Source organism: Branchiostoma lanceolatum, chromosome 4, assembly GCF_035083965.1.
Source record: "Branchiostoma lanceolatum isolate klBraLanc5 chromosome 4, klBraLanc5.hap2, whole genome shotgun sequence".
Classification (NCBI taxonomy): domain Eukaryota; kingdom Metazoa; phylum Chordata; class Leptocardii; order Amphioxiformes; family Branchiostomatidae; genus Branchiostoma; species Branchiostoma lanceolatum.
The window spans coordinates 27220195-27229477 of NC_089725.1; the positions used below are offsets into that span (position 1 = coordinate 27220195).

Consider the following 9283-nt stretch of genomic DNA (forward strand, 5'->3'; position numbering starts at 1 on the left):
AAAGTACTCAGGGGACTTGGAGCTATAATTGAAGTCATTTGTTACTTATCAATTCCAATAACGAAAGATACGGTGCATCATCACTTTCCACATGTTTATCGATGTACAGTGTAGCATGATATCAATAATTATAGCACCTTAAATTGTGACTCTAAGTAGAGGTTGGTAGGTGATACAGTAATTTTTGATATGCTCCGTTTTTGTCAATCGTATATAACATGGTCTGCTACCGATGGCAATCATAAAGACAGCATAAATCCTGTTAGAAAAATGGTAATTGAAGGAAATTTAAGGACTTTCATTTTAGAATAGCAAGGGAGCTGAGACATAGAGCACTGCTTAGCGTAGTTAGCAGAAATCATTACATACGGGCTTATCTTCAAAATATTGCGGTCAGGTCGCGCATGGGCCGTCGGGAACCATTTATTAAGGATACCAAATTCCTTATGTCCCCAAGGTGCTTGTGTTCTGCAAGTTTGACTATGCACAAACAGCTGCTCAACCACCGTACAGTAGGTTAGTGAGATGCGAACTTAAAGAAACAAACAGATGATACGTCAAACTGCAAATGTTCAAATTCAGCTTTCCCCCCCACGACTTGGGGACAGGATATATCCCCTGAGAAACATGCAGGTGGATGTATCAATCGGGGATATTTGACTTAATGAGGTCAAATGCTGTTAGTACAGACATGCTGCATTAACTTGTAGTAACATTATCTGATCCAACAGACGGTAGGTTGGTATATTTGTTTAAGTTTAGTCCCTTGCATGAACCTTTGTTTATCGTTTTTCTAGGGGCAAAAGAAGACTTGGTTTTCGTTGTGTAAATAGAAGATGTGTACACCGTTCTATGTTAGGGAATAGTTAAATATATGGTCGGGTGGAAATGTCAAGTTACCTCGGGGAGTTTGGAAGCAAAAGAGGACTGGGTTTTTTTGTGCTACATGTATTAAACAGAAGAAGTGTACAACGTGCTGCTAGGGAAGAGTTGTATAATTGGTCGGGTGGGAATGTTAAACGCACGGGAAGGACCGATTTTTCTGATCATATAGTCAGGAGAGAGGAGCTTTTTTCCTTTGTTGTATCGCCAGGTTCAACTGTAGACTAGAACTCTGAAAGCAACACATACGTAACAGATCTGAATTGCTTGCATGAACCTTTGTTCATGGAGGCAAAAGAGGACTGGCTTTCAGTTGTGTAAACACGTGCTACGTTAGGGGCAAGTTGAATATTTAGTAGGGTGGGAGTTAAGGACCAATTTTCTGATCGCATAGGCGAGAGAAATATCCTCGGCGAGCTTGGAAGCAAATGAAGACTGGGTCCCCAAGGTGCTTGTGTTATGTAAGTTTGACTATGCACAAGATACGTCAAACTGCAAATGTTCAAATTCAGCCTTTTCCTCGCGACTTGGGGGACGCACGGCAAATGACACTTGCATGGTCACTGGCGTAAGCGTCTCAATCGCCATGACGAGTGTTTTAATCACCGTAGCACCAGACAGATTAGACAGCGACGTTTTGTTTTCATTTTCTTTACCTGAGAATCAAGATCACCCATACTAAACCCGATAAGATTTTAAGGACTTGACTGTCTGGTGTTACGGTGATTAAAACACTCGTCATGGCGATTGAGACGCTTCCGCAGTGACAGTGCACGTGTAAATGAAGAAATATAACTTATGATAAAATGTGACCATACGTTATGGGTAAGTGCCGGCCTTTATAATCTATTTTGGTGGCATTTAGGTCTCTACAACTGAACAAATAGTAAAATTGTGAGTAAATTGTGAATGGGAATAGCGACCCTTTTTTTTTCAAAATGGGAAAAACAGGAGAGGCTATTCAGAGAGGCAACAAATTAATGTGTGGCCTAATTAGGGTACCGTAACTTCGGCATACGAATAATGTTGTCTCTCTTTGATTTGTCCGAAAGATATCAAGTAAACAGAAGGAAGAATTTCGCGTTAACTAACAACAACTTTCCTCTAGTAAATCATTTTTGACCGTATTAAGTTTCCGCCATTGCGGGGCGCGCCTTTGAACTCCATTCCACTAGGACGGTGCTCTCGTCGCCCTCTCTCTGCGACCGCAAATTGGCCAAAGGAAACGTAAAGCGCCGAGAGAGCGCCAACGTCACCCTGGGATCGCGGAGGGAGCGCCGAGGGAGCGCGCAGAGAGCGTCCTGGTCGCTATCCCCCCTGCGACTGTTTGGTTTTGAACCGGTTCAAAACCGTCACCGTCACGGTGAGAGCGCCGATAACGGCGATCCAACAATATATATCAATGAGCGCAGTAAGACGCAAAGATCTAGAGAGCGCGCGGCGAGCGCGGTGAGCACCATAAAAGTCATAAGAGCGCCCAAGGTAGGATCTAAGGGCCGCAGCGAGTGCCCAAGGAGCGCCCAATGGTCGCAGCTAGCGGCCGCTCGACACCGGTCAGACCCGGACAGCAGGAGTTGGCGTTGTACAGACTAGCCATTGTTTGTGGTCAAATTTTCTGGAAGGCACAAAAATCGGTAACCTGTACATGGTACCACTAGTACTGCTTCTTCTTTGATTAACGGTGTTCCACGTGAAACATCGTACACAAAGAAAAGCCCGTTGTTAAGATAATTCAACAAGTGAGCCTGTCGTGGTCGCAGCCAGGTTTGAGTTTGAGTTTGATTTAGATCCACAATTAGCCTCATAAGAGGCTATTCTTCCTGTGGTCTACACAATATTTACACATTACAGCCGGGATATACAAAGACATACAACATGACAGTAGAGGACAATAACATAACTACACATAAGCTTAAGACCTCTGCCTGTCCAGAAAAGTCCAGTTACATTTCCATAAGGTCAACAACTCTGATCAACCTAGATCTATCAACCTTGTTCTGATGACTTGACTGTCTGCCTAGCGTTACTGGGATTAAAGCACTCCCTTTACTCGTCATGGCGACTAAGACGCTCACGTATATAGTGACTGTGTCATTGGCCGTGCGCTCTTATTTGTTTTCTTTTTTTTATTTATCTATTTATCAAACTTCACAGAATGAAATCTGAGAGGTGTTGGCAACAGGATCGATGCGTCCTTTACAAGGCCAACACCTCCAGAGTACATTTAAAAACAAATAAAGAATCGTCAGTAATATACTATCACAATACATTCAAATAATGACAATAATAACAACCAAAAATGACAATAATGGTGGTAATGGATGTTTTATATTCCAAGTGTTTTTATATCCTCGTCCCCTTTGGAAAACAACTCAGGGTTGATTATGTACCTAGTCTTGTCTCCTCCAGTATACTGACACTTGAGAGCGAATCCTTCTGTTTTTGCCGCTAAAGGACAAATACACAAGGCACTAATCATTGGTGCTTTGTGTATTTGTCTAATGTCAGTGCGCGGAGGACACCCCGCATCAGATGGTCACCGCAATGTGGGTCGAAGCCTCGAATTGTTTAATGCCTATAATTTAGATTAATAGAAGTTGTCATGTAGAGAAGAGTAGAGCAGAGTAGATCTTCAGCCAGGTAGTTACTTACTCACAGATCATGGTCACTTGATAAACTAAGAGAGACCGAACGAACACACATTTTGCCCCCTGTAACAGTACACCCCGAAACAAAGGCGAAAATAGGTCACTGGCCAAGCTTGACCTTTCACCGGGCTGGCGTGGGCCAACGCTCCGTAATACAGTACCAGGGTTTTCGCCGAATAAGCTAGATTTTCTCATCTAAATATTACAGTAGACATAATGTTTTCACCAATCAGCAGTGCGATACAATCAGATCCTCCCTCGAACCACTATATGATAATGCTGATTGACGTATCATGACTGAGGAAGTCCCTGCTTGCGCACGGAAAGCTCCACATTCTCAGTGGAAGATCTCAAGGCTAGAAGTCTACCGGCCGCGCTCCGGGGGACTTCTAGCCCGAGAGCACCGGCTCCCCCGGGCTACAACTGCCCGGAGCGTGGATTAAGATCGGGCGGGCTGACTGTTCTTGGGCCACCGTAGGAAATCGCTAGCGACCCGGTGCTAGTCTGGGCTCCCGGGGTAGGGGAGTCACTGCGGCGATGATACTAGCATCTTACTGGCTTGGTCACCAGTGACCCGCTCGTAAACAACAGGTACTGGGACAAGTTTTCTCATCAAACATTAGGTTGACTGACGCTGCCGCGTGAACTCCTACCGGATGCACAAGACTACCGTGGGACGTAAAGCCCCCTCTGCCCCAAAGAGAGCCCGACTTCACCACGGTAGGCTGAATGCCAGGTTAGAGTCCATGTGCTCCTTGGGTAGATGTTTTCTTTGTTCATCTGTGCTACTGCCGAGACGTCTTCTCTTGGTTGGTGAGTTCTGTTAAGCTGATTTGACTCTTAATTTGAGTGCATTTTTTCACTTTTCCTTAATGCCATACCTTGTGTCTGAGTGAATGAGAGGCTTAGACGTTGTTTTGACATTTTGGAATCTGCTAACGTTACAGATCAGGAATTATTCGTTTTGTTATTCTGATACATTAATAATTGTTGTACACTTGTCGTCCAGAATAATATTTGATTTTTTTTTCATTATGGTGACGGGCTTCTCAATGTGTCACTAACGTTACATGGGGAATGATTAGCGACGAGTTGACCATTTATCACCGTTTTCGACAATGTCAACAGTGCGTTAACGTGATCTGGAACAACTTGTGTGTTCTTGTGATCATGGGGTACTGGGTACGGGCTGTGCGAGTGGACATTTCTTCGTCTGTTGCGGATGGTGCCGTAGAAATAGGTCACACAAGAGTCAAGAGTACATGTACTAAAGAAGTAGCACTTTTATCAGTTTCATTCTGAATTTACTTCTACATCTGTTGGTTTTATACTATGCCAGTGCCAGTTGTACGGACTTCGCTAGTTTTCGGTGTTTGAAGGATTTTTTTGAGGGTTAGCTGTAGTATAACGATTAGAAATGCATGTTGTTTACGGGCGTCTCTGGGCGGCCAGGAAGGGCCTAGGGGACCCTGTTCCCCGGGCATCTGTTTTTTCAAGTGTGCAGGATTAAAAGGTATGTTGTTTACGTATCCGATGGTAGTGAGCTTTTTTTTTATTGAATCAGTATCTATTAATGTTTGGTATTATATATTTTGTTTTCTTTGTACCCATTGTATGGCAATTGGTAATTAGCTGTCAGTTTCTTGAAGGCACCTAACGTTTACAATGTACTTATACTCGTCCATGATTGATTGTATTTTGTTTTATGCATAGATCTATTTGTTTGTAGGGGTGTTGCATTGATGATTGATGTACTGTATTAAGTTAGTGGGCTATAGTCGTTGTCAATTTCTACTCGTTGTAACGTTAAGTCTTCTTTTGTAACGGTGCCCATGTAGCAGTTGTTTTGTCTGTTCTGGTTAGCTGTGCTTTTAAGTTCAATCAGTAAAAAGTTCGCCAACTGTACATGTGGTCCAAATTCCAACTAGTTGCGTGGATTGTATGATTGAGTAATAATAGTGTTGATAATGACTGGCTCATGTTTCTCCGGCTCAGTTGCTAATGTACCAGTTACCGGATCTGTTATATTTTTCACTGTGTAAGAGGACATCGAAATTATGGTTAACGTTTGATCTACAGGACGTCATGTTCCGCCGGGATTTTCCGGTCTTACCTAACTTATAAGTTATATTCGCCCCTCTTCGACAGGACTTACATTTGTATCTGTCGAGATTGTATACTCCAGTAACGGACTGTTTCCCCTTCTTCAGGTCAGGCCCTGAGTTTTGGCCCTGGATGGCCAGTAACGGCCCAGGGGACCATGTTCCCAGGTGTATATTTTTCTTGCATTTTCAGTAAACCTCACACGTGTAGTGAGGACCCAGGACCACTGTCAGGGACACGCTATGTTCTACTATCTTCGTCTATCCCCTGCCCGTCGCATATAGGACAACGTGAAAATCGATATGTTACAGAGGTAAGCCAACATTGACAATAGTGTTTCTGTCGTTTTTGTTAATCTGAGTAATATGCAGTTCATATGTTGTGTCCTTTTAAGGTCTTTCCTTAATACATGTAAATAACAAACATATAACTTTAAACCTTTCTATACGACATGCGCTCTCTTGCGCTATCTTGAATTCTGTCAAAATTGTCGGCTCAAATGCGTTGTATATACATGGATATGAAACAAACAAATCCCTGAATCGTGTTCATGCGGGGGAAGAGCATAGCTGCACAGACCATATTGTGACAGACAGGTTAATGACAATGATTTATTTTGTGCCCTTTTCTCTCTTAGTGCCCGCGGGTGAACTTCGTCATGGCTACCTTCAGACTGCATAAGGAATCATCGTAGAAGAATGGGAGTTTTCGACGATAACATTCACCCAGGAGAAACATTGAATGCAGGATCATCGCGAAAGCAAAATGAAAAAAAAGCACAAAAAACACACACAATGAAATAGCAAAGTTCACGCAAATACACATAACAAAAGAAACGCAAATAGATAAAAACTCTCCGACACACAAAACATGCCCAATGTTCGAGAAACCTTGTCTCTGCGTCCTTTCTTTATCCCTTTATTTGTTAGCTGTAGTCTTCAGAGAGCATCTAAAAGAACCTGTATCAGCTACATGTCGAAACGCAAGATCCTTTATTGTAACAAGTTCGAAATTAACAAACATATGGATGAAAAGCTGTGACATATTGCATCATGATCTACATTGCAACATACCCTGCCAAACAATATTTCTACATTGTAGAAGTAAAAGCTTATCAAAAACATTGGCAAAATGTTGTAAAAGTGTGTAAAAACTACCGCCTTTCCTGTGCCCGACGCATTACATTTGAGTTCCTCCCTGTTAAGTGCAAACACCGTTCCCGCAAGGTATTGTCAAAAACCAATTCCCTGGGGAATGCGTGCGTGGAATATTTAGAATTCTTTCAACTTTGATCCCAGCACTATACAAACGGCTCCGCCCCAGAGGCGTCGCCAAAAATACACGGAAACGGCCGTACCGCACACATCAGGCCTCCGGGAACAACCCGTGTGTTGAGTCGGTAGAACGTCACTCAAAGTTCACCCCCACCGTCATGGAAATTTGTACATTATTCATCGGGGCGTTACCTGGATGCCGTAGAAATGGTAATACTACTATGTCCATGTGTTTCTGCTTGTGCTAAGAGCAAACTTTGAGGAAAATATCGCCATCAGTCCACTATCACACACAACATTTGGACAAAAAAGTGTTCCTCGCAAACGTTTGTCGTCTGCCGAATAGCAGGATTCTGGGTAACGAATATGGCGGCGGGAAAATTCACCGTAGTGCCGTAGCCATTGGTTGTAGCAACAAAGAGGCGTTTTGATGATTAATCACACTTAGAGTCCAGCTGTAGGTTAGCAAAAGAGATTCTAATAAGTTGTATTGTAAATAATTGTGTTTAGCAGGAAGCGGATGTGACATTTGTCTTATAAACCAGCGAACAACTATGCAGTATAATTCTCCCACGAAGCCCTCAGACTGTGACAATAAGGACGGAGAGTTTTTGACGTAGCCAACTTCTAATGCATGGTTATCGAAGCTTTTCAGACAGTGTTCTGAATACGTTAGTCTGTCAAGTTTGCATTTCTAGCGGTATTACTGATGTTGCATCTAGCACATATCCCTAAATACCCCGTTTTCGAAAAATCCCGAATTTAAGTACCCCGCGAATTTATGTTACCCAACGTTACAATTACAATGTGATGTCTAAAATACCTGATGGGTTTGATACGTTAAAGTGTATTTATTGGATCACTTCGGTTAAAATCTTTAAAAAAAAGAAAGTCCCTACCTACCGACTTTTTCAGGACTGTAACCGGAAACACAACAGTTTTTTCTTTGGCCTTAGGGACATGGTGACAACTGGAAAGTTATAATTCGAGCGAAAGCAGCCCTCGCAAAGGCTCGTGCCCATCACTATCTTCCTCATAACATGTTTCAAGTTGTGAACCACTGATTAGTCATCAATCTAGACTACTTGAGCTTTCTTGCCTAGTTTAATAACTGACTTTGTGGCTAACGTTTACTCTCTCTCTCTCTCTCTCCCTCTCTCTCTCTATCTCTCTCTCTCTCCCCCCTCTCTCTCTCTCTCTATATATATATATATATATATATCACATTTATATATAAGACGTATTGAGAGATAGAGAAAAAGAAAATTTACCTGTTCGCTTCCCGAGCACAGTATTATTTCTTGAAGATGAAAATTGGCAAAACTTCACATGTACGTAAGTAATTTGTTTCTATACATTCATACCCTCCTTTGCTAGATAAACATGTCTTTGACGTACACTTACGATAACGCTAGTGAAATATCACGAACTGACGTGCGCTGCACATTTTGACGTGACCTCATTGCAAGATGACAAATTGACTGTCCTTTATGATAACATAAAAGTAAAAACGTAAGTTGCCTTGATGTATCATTAATCAATCGTATCTATTTCCTGTACATCTCATACGCCCAACGCTGTCGTGCTTTCACTAGTAGAAAATGGGTGCTGACTGGTGCACCATTTATCAAAGAGTTACCGTTATGTAGGCTGACGCCTAACCACAACACTAATAAAAAAGAAACGGGATTTCCAACTTGATCCCTGTCTGAGTGGCACTTTTGGTTATCTGGTAAGGTCCGTGTGCCATGACGATAAGAAAGAGGCTACGAGAGGTATAAAATACGGACTGGTGTACCATTTATAAATGAGTTACCGTTATACAGGCTGACGCGTGTTGTGCTTAACCACAACACCGATAAAGAGGAAACGGGATTTTCAACTTGATCCCCGTCAGAGTGTCACTCCTGGTTTTCGAAAGGGCCCTGCCAGTGCCATGACGATAAGAAAGAGAAAAGTAGGAGAGGCATAACGCCGCCAGTCACAACGCGCCATTCCCAGCTGCTTTGTGGCGGGACCGCGGAGCCGGAGAGAATGGGTCTTTCATGGCAGTAAAATATCTACTAACGGGCACAAATGTCTATCATCGACAATATCAAGTGGCCATCTTTAAACGATTTATGTCAAAGCTGCACGGACAACACGTGTCCATATATGGTCTCGGTCGCATGTCGGGAGTCATCTCCTTCTCAGAAGCGAAGGGAGGCCGGAAGAGATAAAAAGGGACGTAGAATTAGACTAGAATACCTCAAAAACGCACGTAAAACACTGAGAGCAACCCTCCATCTGCTTGGAGATAAGTCGAGTGCAGAACTGGCTGGCATGTGGTCCACCATCGTGACTTACTGTATTGAACTGGAGCCAGAGGATGGAGAT

The 9283-nt window shown here is 42.8% G+C and overlaps 1 protein-coding gene and 1 long non-coding RNA gene across 2 annotated transcripts in view; one reads left to right on the forward strand and one right to left on the reverse strand.

Annotated features, from left to right (window-relative positions):
- Window positions 1-9283, reverse strand: part of LOC136433772 (MAP3K12-binding inhibitory protein 1-like) — a 62265-nt gene that overhangs the window by 26346 nt on the left and 26636 nt on the right. The gene's annotated exons all lie outside the window — the stretch shown is intronic.
- LOC136433760 (uncharacterized) lies at window positions 2880-6765 on the forward strand. Its single transcript, XR_010755657.1, has 3 exons — window positions 2880-4266; window positions 5826-5946; window positions 6271-6765. It is a non-coding gene; the product is annotated as an uncharacterized lncRNA (long non-coding RNA).